The sequence below is a fragment of the Protopterus annectens genome, chromosome 1.part0 (assembly GCF_019279795.1).
Source record: "Protopterus annectens isolate FY-2018-M chromosome 1.part0, PAN1.0, whole genome shotgun sequence".
Lineage (NCBI taxonomy): Eukaryota > Metazoa > Chordata > Ceratodontiformes > Protopteridae > Protopterus > Protopterus annectens.
In genome coordinates, this window is record NC_056725.1 from 1824963874 (window position 1) to 1824989521 (window position 25648).

The window sequence follows — 25648 nt, forward strand, 5'->3', positions numbered from 1 at the left end:
AACCCTCTAAGTGTGCCAGCCATTGTGTGAAGCAGTGTACAGAAATTGACCAAACAAGACTGCTAAAATACACAGAACAGGATAAGAGAACATGTAAACATCACAAATTCAAATTCTGTAGTGGGGAGTGAAGCCAAACATCCACAAAAGTGAAGCAAATGTACTGCTTGTGTAATCACCAATAAATTACATTACAACATTAGCATATTAAATGCATGCACAGTGCAAACGACTTCTTTTCTTTAGGTCCCATATTAACATAGCTGTCAGTCAGAAGCAAGTCATATTAGTCGTAAGGTGTGTTAAATTTTAAAGCAAAAGGTTTCTTGCATAATTCAGATCAGCCCACCCATTACTGTACTTGTCATGTCAGACTCAAAAGAAACATATGAGAAGTACACGTTAACAGCATCAGGAAAAGAACACTTATCAGACCCCAATGTACTACTATAAAACACAGAATGAACTGCAATTGCATCTGCAATTACACAAACTCTTCACAGTAATTTTGTTGAAGATACATGGTGTTCCTGCCACACTGGGCATACAATATGTTGGTGATACCTGAAAGTTAAATAAACATTTAAACAAGGAAATTTAGGTCAAAGAGAGAAAAGGGTGGGACTGCCAGAGTAGAAACAAAGGAACTTGTATGCAAGCAGTCAAAAGGGCTACAGAAAGACAAAGGAAAGCAACAAGAACTGTTATTACTACAGAGGTACTTCCTTGTCTGATTATCATCCACTATGGAACTCCAGACACATGGCTGAATAACTTACCTGATGAGACACAGCATGTTATGAGTGGAGACTTCTGCCTGCACATGTTAAAGCTCCAAATACAAAGAACTTACTATAACAACAGCAATGTAGTTATAGGTGTGTTGCTTGCAAATGCTTCTTGGTCCAGTTAAAATGAGTAATTAACTGATTTTTTATACCGAGATGTATTAACTGCGTATTTTTTGCTAGTTACTGCAATGCCTGACCTCAAATTATTATAGATTAAGCATATTTCATAAAATAACTCTGAAATATATCCCCATACATAGTCTGTATCATATCACCTATGTTGCATTGATAATAATGTACATTTACCATTTCACCTCTGATTTATTTTCATTGTTGAGAGAGGCAGCAGCATTTGATATTACATGTGTTCAAATATCAAGCTAGGAGGCATTATTTTATGGTTACTGTAAATGCTAAAAGATGGACAGGATAAAGGAATTTGCCTTGTTTTATTTTAGTATATTAACAACACAGATAGAAATATGAAGAAAGGCTTTCAGAGCAAGTGTTTGAAGCAAGGTATATGTTTAGGGTTGCCACCTCACATAAGGCTAATTCCTGGAGATGCTATTTTAATGTTAAACACAAACCGTATTGTTTGTGCTGTCTGACTCAGAGACTATCAGTCTTTGATATGTTAATATTCATAATGATTGTACAATGAATACTATGTACAGGAAAAGTTCAAAACAATAATACAACTGTAAACTAATTATTCAAATGTTCATTCTGTGTGCTTTGGTAGAGTCACGAAAACTACTTGCGCTTAAAAGTATATTTCTGATCAGATCTTGCAGCCGCCAACAATTTGGGTGCCTTCGTCAAGAATTCATGAAACTGAGAACAACTCTACTTCAAATTTTCACACATCTGCAGCTCAACTCGCAAAACACCAAGTCCCAGATGATTTCTTTCTTTGGCTCACAAAGAATTCATAACACTGAAAGTTCATTCACATGAATTCAACACAGGTATAGAAAATACGAAGGACACAACTTTAAATAGTTAATTGCCACACTTCTATGTGTCAATTTTGCAAAAAAAAAAAATCCTTCCACAATCGATCACTTGTTCATTTTTTTCCACCAGCTCTGTTTGAACGTCAAAAAGAATACAATAGTCGTCATAGTACTTGTTTTTGTCGATATCAATGTGCAACTTGTCTGACAGTTCCTCGAATAAGCTCCACATCACTGGTTCTTTTAAGGTTAAAGCTCTCATTGCTTGAAATTCTCAATCCTGGTAATTATACCAATTGTCTAGGTAGTTTAAACACTTGTTGTGAAATTGGTCAACATCAGCTTCAAAGTACCTTTTCTTATCCTATGGAATTCTTTTACGCATGTCTGCAGCAGCCTTTCCATAACATTTGTCTTGCTTGCAATCTGCAATTTTCTGTCTTACTCCAACCGTAATATCATGCAGTTCAGAACTAGTAGTTTGATCCGACTCTAACATTAGCACACTACTTTGAAAGACCTGCATAACATTCTGGAAGAAACAGCAGTATAGTCTAGGTATGGACTCGCTTTCTTCGTCTCTAAAGGCATCCCAAATTACTTTGTGGCTTTCTTCTTCTCCCTGTGAAACAAAGTGAGACTGCAAAGCAGGCCGTACTAGAAGTAATGATACCCATCTCATTGGCACATGACGAAGAACGTCTTGATACTCAAGTTCGACAAACTTGAAAAATGACTGGAGCTGTGCAGTTCGTTTGGCATATCCGTAAAATTCAGCATAAACTTTGAGAATGAGAATTGCAATGTCCATTGACAAAGTTTTGCATGCCTGCTTAACATAATTATGCAGAATATGGCACTTGCAATTTGCAGAAATGCATTCAGAATTTCTTTTTTTTCAGTTTCTCATATACAGAAATCTTGCCAAAATTCACTGCAGCTTTATTCTCAGAAAATGCAGACACTCTGGTTATGTCCAATCCATTTTTCGCGATCACTTCAACTAATCTACCCATTATCGCCTCACTGCTCTCACCTGAATCTTCATGAAAGTCTAGCAAACCATGTTTTATTCCTTCTTGTTTGGAAAAATATTGGACTTTAACTGAAAAACATTTAACGATTCCTTTGTTTGAAGAGTCAGTTGCTATTGAAAAGTACTTTGATTCTTGTAAGTGAGAGATCAACTGTTCTTGTGAAGCAGGAATGAGAACATTTTCAATTATATTAGTTGCTTTTGTTCTGCCGCAAGCAATCTTTTTCAGAATACTAGATTCTGAGAAAATAGTTCCCATTATTTTGTTACCGCAATCTTGACTTGCATAGCTGTGATGATGCTTAACACTGTGGTAAGTTAGAGTTACTTCAGCAGCTGTTATAAGATCATCCTCTTTGGTATTTGGTTTTCTGAAGAAGCTCATCATGACTGTATTTTGCTTATTCTGCTTCACATTTTTATTATGTTTCTCTGATGTTGCATGCACTACTACTGATCTACTTCCCTCGTACTTTGCTCTAAATGTGTGATGGCAAATTTTGCATTCTGCTTCAAACTCTGGTTTTAGCCAACTAATCCTTAAAATTGTCTTCTTTTAACCATTCATCATTGAATGAACAGTGATACTTCTTTTTTGCCTTTATACAACTTTCAGATTCAGAATCTGAATGCTTTGATTCAGTCATTGCGACTTGCGAGGTTTTATTGATCATGTGCAGTGCAGCCAAGGAAAACAAATTAAGTGCAGTAGACTCTAAGCTATCCAGCACCCATGGGGATTCGTACATTACAGACTCTGCTTCCAGGCAGCAGGCATCTATAGGGTCGATCTTAAGCTGTCATACATGGATGATAGTCCAGCCACACCCAAAAACATGTAGACGTAGAGCTGTTAAATCTTTTTATGGATAAGAAATTTCTTGTTTGGAAAACCAACCAAAGAAAGTGAAATACATAATAAAACAAAGGAAATGGTCAAGTAGATTTTTTATTCCCTTATTCTTGGTAGATACTGATTAAGTGTCATTTCTGGTTGCTAGAGAGTTAACTCTAAGAACAAAAAAAATCTGAACAAAGCAATAAATAATGGGCAATATTTAAAAACTGTATGGCTTTGTCCAGATTTCTTGCTCTAAGAGGTTTAGAGGTATGGACAAGAGACTGTTTGTGTGTGTGTGCGTGTGTGTGTGTGTGTGTGTGTGTGTGTGTGCGTGTGTGCGTGTGTGCGTGTGTGTGTGTGTGTGTGTGTGTGTGTGTGTGTGTGTGTGTGTGTGTGTGTGTGAGTGTGAGAGAGAGATTGGGAGAGTGAGTGCAATGTGTCAATGAATACCTCTCAACCTCTTAGAGCAAGAAATATAGACAAAGATATAAATAAAAGTGGGGCAAAGACACAGAAATAGGGACAAGTTTTAAATATTGCTCTTAGAAACTTAGAAAGTTGATAGGATAACAGGTTTTGCATTAGCATGAATTTTCTGAAGGGTATGAAGTCTGAAACTTAAATGTCTGTCATTATTTTCTAACTTCAGTCATTAATTATTTGCCACTAATATGCCAGAAAACCACAACTTTATGAGAAGTGGAGCAAAAATATGAAGCAAAAATCTGGACATTCTGTGAAAATCTGTACAATTGAGAGGTAAGTAGCACGTGTGGCTGTGTGAGTGTGTGACAGAGAGAGACAGCGATGTATGAATGAATACGTAAGTGGGTGTGTGTCATGTGCGTGCAACACACAGTGAAAGCAATGTGTGAATGAATGCAGGTATGAATGAGGAAGTGACTGTGTGTGTCTGTGTGTGTGTGTGTGTGTGTGTGTGTGTGTGTGTGTGTGTGTGTGTGTGTGTGTGTGTGTGTGTGTGTGCGAGAGAGATCGGGAGAGAGAGAGTGAACACGATCGTGTGTGAGTGAATGCAGTGGCTTGAGTTCCAGTTAAGCGAGAGTGTGATGTCATTATTCCTGGACATTTCAGATATTTTTGAATTACTTCCAGGAGACACGAGATGCTATAAAAATCCTGGAGACTTCAGGGCAATTCTGGGGAGGTGGCAGCCCTATATATGCTGGGTACCTACTGTATATGCATTAAGAGATTGTGCTACAAGAAAGTGTTATTCAAAAACTTTTTAGTAATTGCATTTATGGTGGGTCATTTTCAGATGTCATAACTTAACCCTTTGCTGCAGTCATCTGCTGTTTTACAATGATGTTTATTATGTCTGCCTATATAAACAAATGTGAGTTTATGTGCTTTCCCACAAGAGACTTCACTGTGTAGAAGGCAGCAGTGGGTTGTGTTTTTCTAATCTTATCTCTCACTGAACTGAGATGTCAGATCAGCACTGCCATCCTTGTTGTTTGTTATAGAATATTCTATATGGCTATGCATTACCAAGGCTTTCTTTAGTGATCAGTCTATGGGCAACCAATCAGGATCCTTCATGTTTGTGTAACAGATTTAAAACATAGAGTTTACATTTTCCAGAATTAGACCATATTTTTGTATTTCATGTTTGGTATAGTTGTCTAGAACACAGGTCTATCTGATGTTCTTTGCTTTCTGTGTTTATGGATTCTGTCTTTGGTTGAAGTTTTGGAAATAGTTTGGTTCTTCTGCTTCATCATAGGTTCACAGGTGTGCACTGGGCTAATGATCACAAATGCCTTTTTAACCCTAGCCATGCATCACAGATCTGATTTATAAGTGAAATCAGGGGCTTGGGAAATGAAACATTTACAAGCAGGGGCCTGGGAGATGAACTATTTACAGGCTGCCTGTATCCATTAGAGGCATAGGTTCCAAACCAGGGATGAATTTACTGTGCTAAATCAGGGATAAATTTCCTGTTCCCCATCCAGTTGCCCAAGTTACATTTCAATTGGGTTAGGGAGGAGCTCTGCTTTACATGGATGGGGGCCTGTTTCAAAAAAAAAGGACAGTCTCTGGAATACATACCTATCTCTCCAGCAAGCTTTTTTTATATCACAGGCAGGGTTTAAGTCTTTAGAATGGATAATTCTGGTGATGTTTGCTTTGTGGATATACAGGAGGTCCATTAAGGTGGGTTCCAACAATGTCTTCTATGCCATGCATAGATCTCCCCTCAACAGTCTGTCTGATACAGAATACAGTGATAGGGCATTGAGGCTGACTACATAGGACATGTTACATATGCCCTGTTTTCTTTTAGTGCAGAACCTCTGTGGACATTCCAAATATTGGATCTGCCTGGTTAGGTACATACCAAAGAGCACATAGTATGGGTTCCTAAGTAGAGACTCGAAGAGATGTGTCTGTATGTGTTAATGTGGATGTTGTTTTGAAGGAGTGCATTCAGGGCTGCTGAGGACATTTGTTATGTGTACTTCATCTAGGAGGTCTTCGGGGTTTAGGAAGTTTACATATAAGTGCATATGTGGGTCTATGTGTCTGCTTTGTAGTGTGTGTGTGTGTGTGTGTGTGTGTGTGTGTGTGTGTGTGTGTGTGTGTGTGTGTGTGTGTGTGTGTGTGTGTGCAGGGTGTCTACTACTGACAGCCTTATTGACGTTAGGAGTGCTTTATGTGAGGGCTTTACCTCCAATGACATACATCTCTCGTACCTTAGCAGTTTATTTGTTTCAGATTTAGCTGGTTGTCAATAAACATGAGGCAATTTCTGAATTGTCTTGTGACACTCTTATCTACCAAGCTGGTAATTGAGATGGGGGAAAGGTCATATCCATGGCAACAGGCCCTTTTTTTATTGAACAGACAGTTGTGGTGAGAATAATAAGTACTGTCAGACGTATCTGCTTTGCAACTCTGGGGACAGTACTTATCACCGCAAACTATTTGCCCTGTGTGCAACTAGGTATTAGTGATATTTCAAGGGCATTTTTACAGTAAAAATGTTAACTTAAGATGCCTATGTCTATACAGGGCACTGCCAAACACTTGAGGAGAAACTACTAAAGTAGACCTGATGATTTATGGATGAAGTATTTAGGGAGATATTCTGAAGTTATGTTAGACAGCAGCTAGGCAAGCAGTACTTCCTAAAAATAATTAAATTTGACAAGAATAATGAATGGTTGGGATTCACCTAAATGGCTATTAACTAGTTACTAGTACTGGTCTCAACACAGCTTCACATTGCTGGGATACAATGCCAATTCGATTCATCTCTCACCAGAAGCAAAACAGTAGCACTGATCCCAAGATGAGAAGCAGACCACAGGATCTTTGGTGATCAACAGTCATTTCCCAGATGAAGCAGGAGTCTGTAGACTTGTTGTAACATTTTCCTGGTAGATGTCTTGAATAGCAACTAGACCAGTCAACAAGGTCCCAAAAAGACACTGCCCAATCAGAGGCAGTCAGGAATTGATGATGTCTGCTCCTTCTCTCACAAGGAGGAAAGCATAATTTATTTATTTATTTAACATTTGTTTGCCAGGATAATCCGACTGGACGACAAGTGTCCATTTTCAGAGGAGTCCTTGGGAGAAAAACTCCATAAGTTTACAGAGAGAGGAAACATTTACAAAAGAGACATTACAGAGTAGTAGCATACAGATTGCAGACTTCACAGCCATTAGTATACAATAAGAGGATATTCTCCCTGTTGATTGAAAATACAAGTGTGCAAAATATACTGAATAAGAGTATATAAATGTTTAAGTTTTCCATATATACATTCAAGTAAATATACATGTAAGAGTATACATATATATATATATATATATATATATATATATATATATATATATATATACACACATACATACACACATATATATATACATACACATACACACATATACACATATATACATACTTGCACATACACACATACACACACACACACACACACATATGTATATATATATATATATATATATATATATATATATATATATATATATATATATATATATATATATATATATATATATATATATATATATATATATATATATATATATATATATATATATATATATATACACATACATATACACATACATATACACATGCGCACACACACACACACACACACACACACACACACACACACACACACACACACACACACACACACAGACACTCATATATAGGTTATTGCTCACACATGAATAGGTATAGTTAGATTGTGTTGTTTGCATTGTCCAGGACAGATGGGGTGTAGAAATAGTAAGTGGACAGGGCTTCAGGAGGGTGTGGAGTTTTGTAGTCTGAGGTCAGGGGGAAGGTTGTTCCATATTTTTGATATTTCAGGGGCAAATAGTGATTCCCCAGAGTAGTGTTTGCATGTGATGGTTTCGATTAAGGCTTTGTTGGAGGACCAAAGTAGTCTATTTGAATTGTAGAAGTTCATCATGTCAGTCAGGTCAGGGGGTTTCTCGGGATAGTACAGAATTAGATAAGCTAGGCTGAGTTTATGGTACCTTAATAGGTTCGGAAATTCAAGCCATTGCAAGGCTTGAAGGGGAAAGGCAGTCGTGGGATCGTGATTTGGCATTGGTAGCTAATCTAGCAATTTTGCTGTAACAGATGGAAAGTTTATTAAGGTTAGTTTTGTAAAGATTAGTTAGAACTGGGGATGCATAAAGTAAAGTAAATAGGAGGTGGGTCCTGGCTATTGCAATTCAATATTCGGTGGTTAGATAACTTTTACAGTGATAGAGGGAACCTAGCTTTTGTGGACTTTAGTGATGGTTGTTGATATGTGCTTTGTGAATTTGAGTTTCTGGTCAATGGAAACTCCTAGGAGTTCAGTCTCAGTGACAGGGGTTGATTTGGGTTTTGCTGGTGGTGAGTATAGAGATGGTAAGGTTGATCATTTTAGTAGAGTGGAATAGCATTAGTTGTGTTTTCTTGGGATTTAGTATGAGTTGTGAGTTGTTAAGCCAGTCCTCTATTTCAGAGAAGGCTTCTTGGGCTTTTTGTTGGAGAAGTTGGATGTTGGGTGCAGAGCATATGAGAGTTGTGTCATCAGCGTATTGGACTATGTCTGCTTTAGAGGTAGCTGAGTGGAGTTGGTTTGTGAAGATATTAAAAAGAAGGGGTCCTAGGATTGATCCTTGCAGCACACCTAAGGAGGTTGGGAGTGAGAGGGATAGAGAGTTATGCCAATTGATGCAATTTTGGTGGTTATCTAAATAGCTTTTAAACCAGAGGAGGGTGGGGTTGTTAGGGTTGAGGTCAGAGAGACAAGACAGTAGTTTATTATGTGAGACTGTGTCGAATGCCTTGGATAAATCTAGGAAGGTAGCTGAGACAAATTTACATAGATTCCTGTTGGAGTGTATAGTATTGGTGAATTTGAGTAGGGCAATGGTGGTGCTGTGGGATGGGCAAAATCCGTGTTGGGTTGAGAAGAGAAGGTTGTTGGTGAGGAGATAGGAAAGGAACTAGTAATGAATACATCTTTCTAGGACCTTAGAGAGGGATGAGAGAATTGCAATTGGTCGATAGTTGGAAAGGTCTAGGGAGGGGCCACATTTGTGGAGTGGTATGATATATGTGATTTTCCACAGGAGTGGAATGGTGTGTTCAGCGATGGATCTATTTATTAAAAGTAAAATGGGATAGGCTATAGCTGTGGATGCAATTTGGAGGTATTTTGGCAGGAAGGTTATTGGCTGCAAGGGTGGTTGGTTTGAGTTTGGCTAGGACTTTTTGGATAGTAGAGGTAGGAACAGACTTATGTGTGAAAGGAATGGTATGGATTTGGGCCTGAGGTGGTTGTGGGGTGTTGGAGGAAGTGATGTTGTTTAAGAGTTTGAGTACTGAGGAGATAAAATAGTTATTAAAGCTGGAGGCTATGTCCAGATCTGTACCTGTTATACTGGGTGTGGGAGTGGTGGTTCTTCTGGGCTGTAGGATGTTATTTATTGTTGCCCAGAATTGTTGCGGTTTGGTACTATATTTGTTTTGTTGAGTGATACAGTAATTTTGTTTATCGAGCTAAACCTGCTTTTTTGCTTTATTTCGGAGCTCATGAAAGGTTTGCCTAGCTGCGGGTGATCTGATGTGGTGCCAGGTTTTCCAGGCTTTATCCCTGGCTCTAAGTAGGGCTTTTGTGGTTTTCTGGAGCCAAGGGGTGGAGTTGCTACGTATCCTGATCATTTTTAAGGGGGCTAGTTGGTTGAGGATATTTAGGAATGTGGAGTTAAAGTAATCAACTACTTTGTCTAATGAAAGGGTTTTGATGGGAGACCAGTTGCAATGTTGCAAGGCTCTTATGAAATGGTCTCTAGGAAAATGTTTGTTAGACTGGGTTTGCAGAAGGGTGGGAGAGTTAATTATTTTAAGTTTTTGCCTAAGGATAAAAGTGGGGCTGTGGTCGCTCAGAGAGTTTGGTAGGGTGCCACATTGATGGGCAGTATTTGGTTGATTTGTGAGGATCCAATCAAGTATAGATTCTCTTTTTGTGGCCTTATCAATGCATGTGGGAGTATCTATAAGTTGGATGAAGTTATATAGTTTAATGTGGTGGGTGGGGGTGGGAGAATGGATGGAGTTCCAGTCAATATTTACATCACCTAGCACAATAGTTTCTTGAGTGAGGGAGTATGAGGTCCAGTTAAGTATGGATTCTAGGGTGGTTAGGTTGTCACCAGGGGGTATATAGATACCCAGTAGGTTTAGGTGCTTATGTTGGTTAAGGGAGAGCTTTGCAAATAGAGTCACTGCATTGTTGAAGTTGGGTGAATCTATTTGGAAGAGTTGGAGTTGTAGGGTGGTTCTGTAAAGTAGAGCTAAGCCTCCGCCTCCTTTATGTAGCCAGTCTGCACTGAGAATATTATACCCAGGTGGGGTGATGGAATTATCTTTAATATGTGGTTTAAGCCATGTCTCTGTGATGAGAATAATATCAGGATTATATAAGGAGATGGCAGCGTGAAGGTCTTCTATTTTATTCATGATACTGTGAGTATTCATATTTAGTATCAGTAAGTCGGTGGGTTTGTGCTTAGCTGGATACTGATGGGTGCATGGCTTATTAGCAGAGGTTGCTGGCCCAGGGTTGGGGTGAATGTGTCCTCCTAGTAGTAGGTGGGTAGTTATACAGGTGATATTTTTTAGGTATTGGATGATTAGGTAGTGAAATTGTAGACTTGGTTGCTTTTTAGATGGATAGAAGTGGTACATGGGAGGGGCATGGTATATAGGGTGGTGCATGTATATGATGGGGTATATGCTTGCGTGAGTGGGGATGATAGTAATGTTCTGGGTTAAGATGGCACCTATAAATTAGTTATTAGGCTTTCCAATGATCAGAGGTCTCAATAATTTCCCCATGCTCCAGCAGCAAACAGATACACTAATCCCAAGATGACTACAGAGAGGGACAGTGCGGGATCTCTAATAATTGGTGGTCTTAGAGTAAATCTTGTAAATTTTAAAGGTAAGATGGAAAAATGAGTTAATATCCCAAGAGTTGCAGTGCGTACTAAACAGTAAGATATGAAAGAGGGACAAACTTAAGCTTTAGCTATCTAAGTGGAGAGCCACTGATTTAAATAGAATAAACTACAGTAAATTGGAAGGGGGTGTACACTTTGTATGCTGGCTCAATGGAATACAGAGAGACAGCTAATAAATTTAAACAGCTGAAGGGGAATGGTTTCACAAAATGATAATTTTGTGCTTACTCACAATAGCCAATGAAAAGAGGAGAGAAAAGGAAATAAGTGTTCAAATTAACATAAGGAACACACAGCTAGGAAGACAGTGGAGTTTGAAAACATAACACTGCCAGGATGAGAGGGTAGGAGAAAATGTCATTTCTGTGTGACTCACAAGAGACACAGCTGTGGTATCTTTTCTAGTTTAAATACGTAATTAAATCAGAATACAAGTAAGACATAGTGTAAAGAAAATAAATTACAATATACAAAATAAAAGAAGACAATGAAGCAGTACAAAATGCAAGAAAGCAAAAACAAACTAACCTTTCACTCATAGCAAGCTGTGCCAGAGTCTGCATAAGCTTTTCCAGTAATGCAATAATCATTATCCTAGAAATGACAAACATGGATGAAAAACATCACTATCCATGGCAAAATTCTTTAATGTGATTAACACAGAGATTACCTTACATATGTGTTGAGTAAAAAAATGTTTAAATGTCAAGCAAACCCAAAGCTGGTCATTACAGGAATTACATAAATTATTTGAGCCCACAAACACAAAAGAAGCTGGTTTGAAATCACTTACATTATCTAGAGTGCTAACCCTTCAGTTATATCATGCAATCCTGTGAGTATCTCCATATGCTTTAAATCAAGTGTGATTACAACACTCACCAAAATGAAATGTATGTTCCCCTACAATGTTCACGTTTTTAAAACACAGACAAAAATTAATGCATGTGAATAGTTATTAATTAACATTTAAAGGTGAGCATATATATATTGTTAATCAACAGAAGTTGCAATGGAATGACAGGCGTATGACCTGATGCACAATTGTATTTATTTCTTATTTTATTTATTGACATTTGATTACTGGAAAAGTCTAACTGGATAGAAATCCATTTTCAGTAGAGGCCTGGGTAGAAAAGCTCTGAATTATTACAAAACATTTAAATAGCAATAATTTTACAAACTTCAATAATAAAACAAAAACATTTGCAGTTTAAATAATTATAACAAATTAGACATAATATAAAAACATTGGTTAAAATCGATACAAGGTATATGGCAATCATTTAATATTTAAAGAAACTTTAGACATTTTTTATAGAAGTTAAAGGTAAGTTAGTCTAATACAAATAGGAACTGCAATATGAAGTGAGTGAAAAACAGGCATATGGTATATTTACAGAGAAAGTCAGGGAAGAGAATTAGATAGCAGTAAGGACGCAAGTGAAGAAAGGAGAATAATTAGGTATAAGGAATGAAAAGATACTTGTTCACATTTAGGGGTATAGTTTGTCCTGCATTTGAACAAGAACAGAGACAGATTTTAGCTAGGAAGTCTTTCAGAGTAATTTTGAAAGATGGGAGGGAGATTACTGACCTGATGGGTACAGGTAAGGAGTTCCAGGCCTTAGCAACCTTGTACATTTACAGACAATGCCCAGCAAATTTGCTAGGCTTATAGACAGACTGGAGTTTTTCGTCACTGGATCGCAATGACCAACTGGGAACATAATTGTGTAGAATGTTTTTAGTGCTGGACAGGCAGATGGATGCCAGATAATTTTATAGGTGGTAAGAATATATGTATATGTTAATTCATGTGGCAGTTCTATAATTTAAGCATTTCAGTATTATACAGTGGTGAGTTCTGAAAGGGGTATGTGCTGCAAATTTAACAACTTTGTTATAGCATTGTTTAAGTTTTAATTTTTGTGAAGTATGGCGGTGAGTAAGGATGGAAACACCATAAAGAAGAGTGGGGAGGAAATAAGTAGTGGCAAGTTTAGCTTTGGCTGTGTCAGTGAGAAAAATTTTGGCTCTGAAAGGCATCCCTAGTTTTTGATGAGTTTTTCTTATGCAATATTGTGTATGCAAGTCGAATGTAATATTATTATCCACTATCACCCCTAATAGTTTGCTATGTGAAGTGACTTCAATGGTTGTATTATCGAGAGAGGACTTTAAATTTTCTTTTTTCATGAGAAAGGGATTTGGGGAAAAAAGTAGTAGTTTGGTCTTTTTTGGGGTGAGCATGAGCTGTGAGTTACAAAGCCATGTTTCAGTAGCTGTTAAAGCTTTCCGAGTCATTTTTTTTGGAGGTGTACCATGTTGTCAGATGTGCAAATGAGAGGGAAATCATGTGTATTGTATTAGGGTGGCCTGTTGTGTGGAAGTATAGAGGGTGTTGGTGAAAAAGTTAAAGAGGAGGGAACCAAGGATAAAGCCTTGTGGTACACCGGTGGTGACTGGGAGGTAAGGAGAGAGCACAGAGTGCCATTTTACTGACTGATACCTATTGGACAGGTAGCTTACTGAACCACAGAAGCATGGGTTAAGAGAGACCTAGTGAAGACATTTGAAGTAGACGTTTGCTGTGACAAGCTATGTTGCAGGCTTTAGAAAAATCTAGAAATAAGAAAGAGACTAGTTTGCCATTACCTCTAGCTTTATTGACAGTATCAATAAAGGTAGAAGGGCAGTGCTAGGACTATGGGAAGGATAGAAGCCATGTTGTGTAGGAGGTAGGAGTTCTTCCTGCAGGAGATAGTCTAACAATTGTTTTTGAATACATTTTCAAGTATTTTGGCAAGGGGAGATAAGATCGCTATTAGTCTAAAGTTATTAATGTCTGTTGAATTTCCTCCTTTGTGCAGATGGGTAAGTTATGACTTTTTCCAGTGAGAGGGAATGTGGGATGTCTGGACTGACCTATTTATAAGGATTAAGACAGGACAGGGAATGGTACTGGCTGCTATCTTTAGGTACTCACTTGGAAGGTCATCAGAGCATAGTTTAACAGTACTTTTATACAGTATATGGGCACAGGTTTGAAGGTGAAAGTGGGTGTGGTAATATGTTGCTTTTGGGTAGGGCTGGGATTAGAGGTTGAGGAATCCTTAGTTAAAGATGCTATACTATCTATAAAATATCTAGCTATAAAGTCAGAGTTGAACTGTATTGCAGTTTTGAGTGCTGAGTTATCGGGAGAGGGGTTTGGGTTAAATTTTTGGCCAGGATGTCAGATTGCTTTATTGGATGTCCAATTTTTTTATGGTTGTGTTTATTATTATTCTGAAAGTTATTATAGTATACTTTTTGGCTTAATTTATTTGCTTTCTAGTAAGATTGCAAAGCCTTTTGAAGTTTTTAAGATATTGAGGTGTTTTATATGTTGCCATTCTTTTCATGCTTTTTCTCTATCTTGAATTAACATTCAACTTGTTTGTGGATAGCGAAATTGCATTATTTGTTTTCATTCCCTTCCTTCTAGGAGGTGCAAGGCTACTAGGATATTTAGAAAAGTTGTATTGAATTCAATTACAGTATAATCTAAATGGAGGGGATTTTTCGGAAGTTCCAATTAATAGCTGAAAGTGTAGTAATGAACATTTCTGGCTTAAACTTGGAAAGGTTACATGTTGTTTTATAAATATGCTGTTTAACTGGATGTGTGAGATGTCTAGTCATATAGATTGGGAGATCACCTCTGAGAGGGTTTTACATTGTACCTGTGATGGAGTATTTGCTAGGGTCTAATATTAGGATCCAATCTAATAGATAATTTGATGTCTTATTATAATGTGTGGGGCTATTAATTCGTTGTGTGAAACCATATAAGTCCATGTAGGGGAGTTTTGTGTCCAAACAATTGGCATTCACATCACCTAGTAATTTTTTTTCTAATGGATATGCTATTGCTATCCAATGTAGGATATCTTCCAGTATAGTTGTATTGTTGTCAGGGGGGATATAAAGGACATTATACAATGACCCCCCCATTAATATTCCAAAACACCCATGATGATTGGTCAGCGGGCACGCTGTAAATCAAAGACTTATACTAATGGAAAAAGGTCCGGTCAGCCGGACTTTTTCCATTAGTATAAGCCTTTTTTTTTTTTACAGCAACAGAGAATGCAAGATCTCCGTTGCTTTTTAGAAACTGTCTCACCAGCTTCAAAAAAAGTAACGGAGATCTTCCTTTTCCGTTGCCTTTTTTAAAGCTGTCTCACTATGTTAAACTTCTTTAACATAGCAAGATACTTTGTAAAAAGCAACAGAGATCTTGCTTTCTCCGTTGCTTCCACCCACAGCTCTGAAGTACTGCGTAAGCATATGCATGCGCAGTACATCAGAACTGCCACAGAATACCAAACAGCTGTGGAAGGGCAGCATGGAAGAATTATACAATGCCATTATTTAAGAAAAGTAAGTAGTTTTTTTCTTAAATAATGTCAGTGTATAATAGCAATAACCCACTTCTGGGTGTGGGTAATGCTTGATTTACCCACGGTTGTCTTTGTTTGGCCACTCGAGCTTCGCCTTCATGACCAAACCACACCAACCATGGGTAAATCCAGCATTACCCACACCAAGGCATGGGCTATTGCTTAAATAATACATATTTGTATATAATAGTTTATTTTGAGAAGAGCAATAACAAGCTCTGCTGAACTGAATTTTGGTATCATTTTGCTGAAAGAGGAAATGTGGTATGCATTGGAAAATATTAAAGCAATACCACCACCTTTCCTCTTAATACAGTCATTACAGATGTTATTATAACAAGGAGGTATAACTTTAAAATAATTTATCCTGGGTTTAAGCCAAGTTTCAGTTACAGTGAGAACATCAGGCTTATGATGGGCAATCCAGGCATGAAGTTCTACAATTTTATTTCTTATACTTCTACCATTTGTTGCAGCAAACATTAGATCACTATGGTTGGGGATTGGCTGTTGTTGGGTCAATTTATAACTGAGATCAATCAGTTTATAGTCAGAACAAAGCAATTAACAAAGAGTTGCAAGCAACACAGGTTTGCAGTCCAGTCTACTGGCCAAATAAAAGGGGATAGTGGCCAACTGAGTAAGGGGTTACGCAGAGACATTTCTGATTTCATCATGCATGTCACAAATGCAGAAAAAAAGAGTCAGTTATTGAACAAATCTGACCTTCGCCAAGAATGATGCTGAGGTTCATGGAAATGATAATTAATTTCAACAATTGGGTAAACAACTTGTATATTTGAGAGGGGATCCAGTATGTGGAAGCATAAGATAACTTGTATAGCCCTACTTGCTTTGCCAAAGATGGATTGCACCTCTCATTCCAAGGCTTCCATATACACTAACCTTTGCTGCCTCATTATGCCTTCATTTAGGCTGAGGCCAGCTAATGGATCTTCCTACATAAATAAAATCAAATAAAGCACCAGGCAGTATCATTGTGGTGCTGCTCAGTGCTAGGAGTCTAAATAACAAATTATTTCAAGAACCTGGTTTAAACATGCAGAAGGTTGTGCCTACCAAGCCATTAGACCCAGTGGATACAGTGGTGGAATAGCCCTATTTGTTAAAGACAGCATTACCTTGAGGTAGATTTCCAGAGACTCACAAACCAAACCTAATGAGATGCAACTCACTCTAAGTAAAATCAGCTATCAGATCATATTACAGGACCCTCTTGATGACCCTCATAAACCATGTCAATTTCTTGAATACTTTGGGTGAATTTCAAATACACAAAAACTCCATCATACTAGGTGTCTGCCTTACTGTGCCTGTTAAACCATGTTTTGCTGCAGTTTTCACTGCTGCAAAACTTATTTTGCTATTTTCATTACTTGAAAAGTAATTGTTGCTACTTTGCACTGTTTGCAAAATATATGTTCTGTTTGTTCTGTTTTCCCACCAAACAGTGTTTTAAATAACTGATTTGGCTGCTGTTAAAACATTCTTTAGTGTCTCCTTGCAGTTTTTCTGTTGTTTAAAACATTTTGTAGTGTTTCTTGCCTAAATTAATGTAGCTAGTAGCTATAGCATAATCCAGATACAGGTTTGTTGCATCTGAGTCTGTTTGTAGCAGCTGTTGTATTCTGAGCACATTTTCTAAGCCACCCTTGGGAGAGAAGTGTGCTGACTGGAACCTGTCTGGTGAAGGATTATTGGTCTAGGGCTTGGAGTAAGCACCCTCACTGGTTCTTTTGCATTTTTAAAACTTTTTTTTTTAAGTTTTTAGCTTTCAGTATTTAAGCCCTGCATTTGAGCCAGTTTCTGCTTATTTGTGCATAGTGCAGCACCATGCACTGCCGCACAATTATACTCTATAGCCAGACAGACAATTTTAACAACTTCACCCTTAGATACGGCTGTAGTACATTAGTGTAGTCTTCATGTTTAGTACATTTCCAATCTAAAAAGTATTGCTAGTGAACTGTGACCTATTAAACCACCAGCTATCTACAGAGCATCTCCTAGATCAGTCCTGAAAGCACCCCCTTTGCGATAACAGTTCTTCAATCCTAGCATTATGGACAGTTGGACTACCCATGTTTCTCCTGCCAACTTTGTTGATTTGGGTGTCCTGAGGCAGTGCAGCAACTGCCTCATGTACACTGACAACCATCTACTAATAACACACTCTAGTACAGAGAGTGAGAGATGTATCTACACCAAGAATCTTAAATTCCTGCTCTCTTGCACTCAAAACAGCAACAGTGAAGAGGTTGTCAATTCATCCACCATTACTGATGCACATAATACCACTACTCATACACATGGTATGCTTCCAACACATAAAGCTACATAAACAGAGGTTCTGTCAAAAAACTTACCTAAACAACAGAGACCACTAAAACAAAAGACAGCTACAACTAACACAGTTCCCACAGCACCCAATACATATAGCAACAGAAGTGTCTCACCTACCAAGTCCTTAAGGTGTAACACTCAAAAAACAAGTTTTCTTGTTATTGGAGACTCCATAGTGAGGCACACAGATGTCCCACTCACCTGGTTAGATAAAGAGAAAGTCAGTCAGCTGCCTGTCCAGTGCCAGGATTCATCAGATTGTGCATGCACACAGGTCTCTTGGCAACAAGTACCATTATGACTCTGTCATACATCATGTTGGAGTGAATTCTCTGAGATGTACCTCACTGGACTATATGAAGAGAGACATGATTGAGCTCTCTGAGTATGTGACCCAGGCAGGTATGTCCCTAGTTTTGTGCAGCACATCACTCTCACCTAGAATGATGCCACATTATAAACAAAAAATTATTGATTTCAATAATTCGCCTAGTTTTTGGTGTCATTCAAAGGGGATCCAGTTTCTATCAATCTGGGATGACGTGACGTGACAAACCTAACTGCTTTACCAGAGACAGTTTACACCTCGCACCAATAGGTTTTCGGCTGCTGACAAAGACTCTTGCCTCTCCCATAGTGCCTTTTTTAGGCAAGGTCTCAAAATTTCCAATGTGGAAATTGCCAACCATCACAAAATAAGGGTTATGCTGTTAAATGCTAGGAGCTTAAACCAATAAACCAAAAACTGCACACCCTGGAAGCACTTCTGTCACTGGAGGATGTAGATATCTGTGCAGTCACAGAAACCTGGTTCAAAGCCTCAGACAGTACCCCGCTTTGCAAGGCTGCAGTGCCTTCCACACCTTCAGACTGCAAAACAACCATGTGGGAACAAAAGCAGGTGATGTTTCTGTCTATATTAGAGATAAATAAACCTCCCAACTTGTTAGACTGGACAACTATATGGAGTTACTCCAAGTTCAGATTACTGTGGGTAAGACCACCATTCACTTCATAGCTAGTTATAGATCCCACTCCATGGATCATGATGCACATGAGGCCTACTTGATCAAATTGGAGTCAATCCAAATACTGGCAAACACTATGGTCATTAGGAATTTCAATTATTCCACCATCAACTGGGAAACCTACTCTAGTCCTAACTCACTAGTTCAAAAGTTCCTTGACTTTGTTAACTCAAATGCCCTGGAACATATTGTTCAAACCCCAACAAGAGGAAAAACATACTAGTCCTCGCTAACATGACAAACAGATGCACTACTGCAACTATTGGATCCTCATTAGTTAAATCTGACCACAAATCAGTTGCCTTCGAACTGGCACCAACACCAGAACTCACAAAGAGTGAAGTCAGACTAAAACCTTCACCAAAGCAAACTATACTCTCCTAGGGGAAGGCATAAATGCATTCCAAGCCCCACCCCCAGCGGAAGTGGTAACTACAAAACAGCTTACACTAAAGCCCTCTACAGTCACTTGTATAAATGTACAGACTCAGCTGTTCCAGAGAAAATCAAAGCCAGAGCCCAAGTAAAAAACAAAATAGCTGCCCTGGTAGACATCCAGCATCAACAAACTTTTCAACAAAAGCAAAAACTTGATGTCTAAGAAAACTAAGGCGAGGCCCCAAGAATGGAAAAGCACCCTCCTCACCCTCAACAGGCAAACAGACAACATGTCAAATCCTCAAAGAGTAACTTTGAGAAAAACTTAGCAATCATAGCCAGATGTAATCATAAGGCCTTTTATAGCTATGTACATAGCCTAAAAGGTAGAATCCAGGCATGTGCCAAACTAGTAACTAATGGTATCACACGCACTAATCCAACGCAGATAGCAAACCTGCTAGTGAACAGATTTGGCAAAAGATTTCACTGCCTTATCACCTTCAAACATATCACAAACCTTGCCTCCAACTCCCCTCCACCCTACATATCTGAAGAGCAGGTCATTAAAGCCTTGTCTAAGGCAAAGAAAACGCAGCCTCTATGGGACTAGATAACCTCCCAGGCTGCAGTGTCTTCTAAACAAACTAAAATATGAACTATCATCACAATTAAGTACACTGTTCAATTACAGCCTAACCACTGGCTTTCTTCCTGCAGAATGAAGAATAGCAACAGTTATTCCCCTCCACCAAAGTGGCTTAGCAACAGACCCGGGCAATTATAAACCCATAAGTCTGACCAGTTTAATATCATCATGGACATACAGGTGACCTCCAAACCCTGGTTCAGATCTAATTTGGCTTTATCAAAGGCAGATCCTACCTGTTAAACCTAGTGGATTTCTTTGAAAATGTGACCAGGACCATTGATGAAGGCAAATCCGTGTACACAGTGTACCTTGACTTGGCAAATGCATTTGACACAACCCCACAATCAGGCATTGGCGACAAACTTAGCAAACTGAATGTAAACCCCTTTGTTGTAAGATAGGTTGTCAACTGGCTCACAAACTAGTCATGCACTATCAAAATGGGTGACTCCACATCAACCAGGAGACATGGGTCAGGGTCAGTGCTGGGCCCCCTACAGTTTGGTATATACTTTTCAGAAGTACAGGCCAAAACTAAGAGGCTGTGGCTGACCAAGTTTGTGGATGACTGCAAACTTGGTGTAATTATTGAATCCCCAAATGATGTTAGTATACTTCAAGAGGGTCTTACACAGACCAACGATTGGCATGTTAGTCATAGTCTCAAACTAATGCAAACATATGCATCATCATTCCCTTCGGTAAAAACAATATCCCTTCATACTATCAAGTTAACAGTACCCTATGAAGTGGTAAGATATCTGGGATCACAAGTAGGCTGTGACCTTAACTTTGACCACTATGTGTCTAATGTAAGGAAGGTGTTCTATGTTGCACACTTGATTAGCATTGCCTCTAGAGCAAAGAAGAATATAACCCCTCTATACTCATTAGTAATCAGGCCCATAATTGAGTACAGCTCCCACTTTCAGCATGTGCAGTACAAAGCACCTGCAGGAATTGGAGAGACCTAACAGGTTTCTAACCAAGAAGATCAAGGGACTCCAGCACATCACTCACACAGACTGATAAAAATCCCTGTCACTATAGTCAGTATCATATAGACTTCTTAAGGGAGATTTGTGCTTGGCTGACAGACCAATCTCCAACCCAAATCTAATGAATTTGCTGCACATCTGTAAATCAAAGAGGATTAGAGCTACCCATTCCAGGAACCTAAATATGGCCGGCAACTTGAATAGGATGTGCTTGAGGGACAGAATTTTCTCCCATCAACTGCAGCATCTTTGGAATAGGCTGTCAATTCATGTGAAGCAGAGCACTTCTATGACACTGTTCAAAAGGAACCTGGATGAGTGGATGGGCACCATAAATTCTTACCAGGGATATTGCCCACAGCCCTCCTGGACATGGGCAGTCATTACTAAATAGAATCCTGGGTATTGACTAGAGCATCTATGGTATTACATTAGGATGAAACAGCTAGTCTTGAAATGACCTCTGGGTTGATAGCCTAGTAAACTCCTATTATCCTGTGATCCTATGATCCTACCCATCAATAAACTTGGTGACTTATACCTCAAATGCAGGCTATGCTCAAAAATTCCCAAATTTCATAAACAAGAATTCCCCAGGTCAAATAGTCAAAAGAGCCTAGTAGAGGGCAAAATGTTCTTGAATGCATCCTTACAAATAAATATAGCATCTACATGTACTCCTCCCTTGTATACCTTTCCCCAGTAAAGTCTGACCACAAACTGGTAACTGTCCTTTTCAAAAACCCATAAAGCAGCATATGCAAATATCATAGTATTCCAAGACTTCACGTTTGCATACTTCCTCCCAATCTGCAATGACGTCTCAAATTTCAAGAATAATTGCAACCTCCAAAAAGTTGGCATGGCTAGCAGTGATGTAAATTCTGTTGATAAGGTTAGTAGTTATGTAAATAAATTCTACTTTTACCTAGAAAACTATATAAACCTATCGATCTCTACCAAAGCTAAACAAAATGGGATGAGTAAGAGCAAACCCACCTGTGGTCCAGATGTATAAATATATAAAACACAAAATAAGGACAAAGTTCATCTGAAAATATAGAAAAACTAAAGAACCACAAATCAAGGCCAACATCCAAAGGTTATCCAAAATGCTGAAAAATTCTATCAGGAAAAGAAAGATTTCTGATGAACTTAAGTTAGTATCAGAAGCTAAAAATAATTACAAATCCTTATTTATGTACATCAGGAAGCAACAAAATGACAACCAGCAGTGCTCTGAACTTATTCAGAACAGCACTTCCTACTGCAATCCAGTGAAAAACAGAAATATATTAGCAAACAAATTCAATGCAAATTTCACCCTGAGACATCAATAGAAAACACACATATACCTTATGGATTTCAAATCCTTTATCATCACAAAATAACACTCATTAAAAATACTCTCCAAAACAACAAAAGAAAACATTCACTGTGGAACATGATAACATACCAGGCTGCCTACAAATAGCCCTAAACATGTAGTGGTGAATCTGCTCCTACAACTTTTGAACCTGCACTTGTACACTGGCTTTGTCCCCAAGGTTGGGCACACAACAGTAGTGATGTAACTTCACAAGAGTGGTACCCCCATGGCTGCCAGGAATTGCACAACATCTACAAGGCCATAGGATAGGTCATAACAGACCTGATAAACTATGATATAAAAAATCTTATAAGACCTAACCTTCAGCAGTTTGACTTTAATAATGGTAGAGCCTGTCTAATAAATCTGGTGAAATTTTTTTTTTTGAGATGGTAAAGCAAGCAGTGGACCCTAGTCATGCTCTGCATATACCATAATTTAACTTTACTAAGGCATTTGATAGCTTACCATATGTCAACATTATCAACAAGCTAAGTGCACTCCAAATTGATCCCTAATTAGTTGATGGAAAGAGTCCACCCTGTAAGGATGGCAGTCTTGAGCATGAATGTAACCACTGAGGTACCACAAGGATCCATGTTACAAACTATGCTACTCAGCATATATGTCTCTGATCTCCAAATTAAAAACAGAGAACTTTGGTTAATCAAGACTGCAGATGATTGTAAATTAGGTTTTACACTTAAATCTCCTCCTGATATGCAGAAGCTGCAAAGCAAACTTACACATGTAATAGCTTATTCTCTGAAAGGAGGCAAAAACTAAATAAAAAATGCAGCATTGTTGCATTTGGTAAATAAACTCTCTACCCAGCTTATAGCATTGAAAAGAACCCACTCTAAAATTAAGATTTTGTGAGAGACCTTGGAACATGGGTAGGATAGTTGTAACAGTGTTCTGGGAATTTTTTTGTTTTGGACAGCTAATTGCAAGACCCCCTCAATCCAAAGAAGTCCTTGCCTTTCTATAATCTGCAGTGATCAGGCCCTTCTCTGAATACAATGCCCCCTTTTGGATGTATCTTTCTAAAATATTAAGCAGACGGAGAGTCCCCAAGGTTTCTGACAAAAACAATTATGGGCCTTGTGACGTCCCCACTCTGTGCCAGTAATCAAGGAGCCTGAATCCTCACCACTGACACTGGAAAGGGATGTTCACTTGCAACAAAAATGCATACACTAGTATTTCCAGATGTAGCTCTCTGCATCAAGCACAATTTCCCTTAAGATCACACAGGGAACACACTCAGTCCAAGGTCTGGATTTCTCTAACTGTCTCCTCCAGGTCCCCAATAAGACTCCCCATTCGCACAGCTATAGAGTTGAGACCTCAGGTGAGTGTTCAAACCAAGTTCTCCACCACTCTCTCTGTAAAACCACTGGATTTTGCCCCTGCTCCAAGCAGCTGATACACGCACACTTTGAGATTTTATTTTCACACACACACACACACACACACACACACACACACACACACACACACACACACACACACACACACACACACCTGGGAAAGGCTGACACAGATTTATTAGCTATGCCCCCTTCTGCCCAGACTATAAAGTAGCTACACCACCACCAAACATTCCAAAGCCAGCTACTCTAAGGCTCTTGCAAGGGTACTCAAGTATACTGAGTTAAATTAATATTAATACAAATGATAATGTTGACAAAACATGCCCAGACTATAAAGTAGCTACACCACCACCAAACATTCCAAAGCCAGCTACTCTAAGGCTCTTGCAAGGGTACCCAAGTATACTGAGTTAAATTAATATTAATACAAATGATAATGTTGACAAAACAGCAAGGCTTTCAGGAGTGGCCGCAGTGCCACCAAATAAATATAAGCACTCTCAAAGTTTAAAATATTCTGTAAAGAACCAACCACACTGAAAGTTTAAATATATTTAATAATAAATAATAAAATGGCATGAAGATAGTAAATATCTATTTACAATAAATACCAGTGTTTCAGTCACAGGAACTATTAAAAGTAACACAGGTGGACAGGTTCACACAGTCACAGAAAAACAATACTTAACTAATCTCACTATATTTTCCTGACTGATCTAAAGAATTATTATTCCCTGGTTACTTACTAAAGCAAGACAAGATGAAGTAGATGAGGGGTCTTTCCTTGTCAGGTTACAAAACAGACTGTCAGAGACTTCAGTCTTACCTAGTATTAAAATAGAATTTTTAGTGATGGATTACAGAATGACATCACATACATTTGGTCATCTGACCTCTGGTTACCATGTTTCCCCCCTTGGGTAGAAGCTACCATGATTTAGCACATATGTGTCAATAATACACACACACACACACACACACACACACACACACACACACACACACACACACACACACACACATACACACACACACACACTGTCATGATTTAGCACATTCTGGAAGTTATAAAACAATTTCAAACATCCACCCTTCCAGAGTAGCGATTAGTTCACCCCAAAGACAATGCAGGAAGCTTCCTAGTACAGACTTTTTTTCTCTTGCTGTATTGAGAAGTATAAGATACAATCTTTATGGCTTAGGCCCAGTAATTTAATTTCAGAATATTTTCAAAGTCAGGTGGATTGAGATTAACCTCTTCTCTTCTAGTATCCTCTCTTAAAAAAAATATACATTTAAACAGTTACACATGCATGTATATTTCTTTTTCTGTCCACCAGGGCACACTGTTGGTACATTTTTAAGACAAGCAGCTTTAGAAATACATTTTCCAACACAAGCATTTGTACAAATCAGTTTGATATACAAATGACATATAATTCTTTACAAAATTCCAACTAACTGTGCTGGCATATGTTATGCATTCACTGCCCTACTGCTCCTGGCATAGCTGGCAATACCTCACATCATCACATGCCTAAAGAACATGAGCTACCAAGTGAGGCTGGAGGCTTTGTCCCTGTATTCAGCATCCTATAGAATCTATAGGGGTGATCTATGCCATGTTTCTGCATATCCTTTTCATTTAACATTTCCTCAGTACTTATCAGTACTTAATATCAGTGCACACTGCAAATCCTTTCTCTGCAGCACAGGGAAAAAAAGCACACACAATATGTGTAGCAATTGATATGAGTGTGGAATACTAAACTGAAATCTAGTAACTGTTATATTCTGTAAACTAAACTATTAGTAAAGGAATAGTTTTTTTCCTTCAGTTTCACTTGAACACAGATAAAGATAAACTGAAAACTAG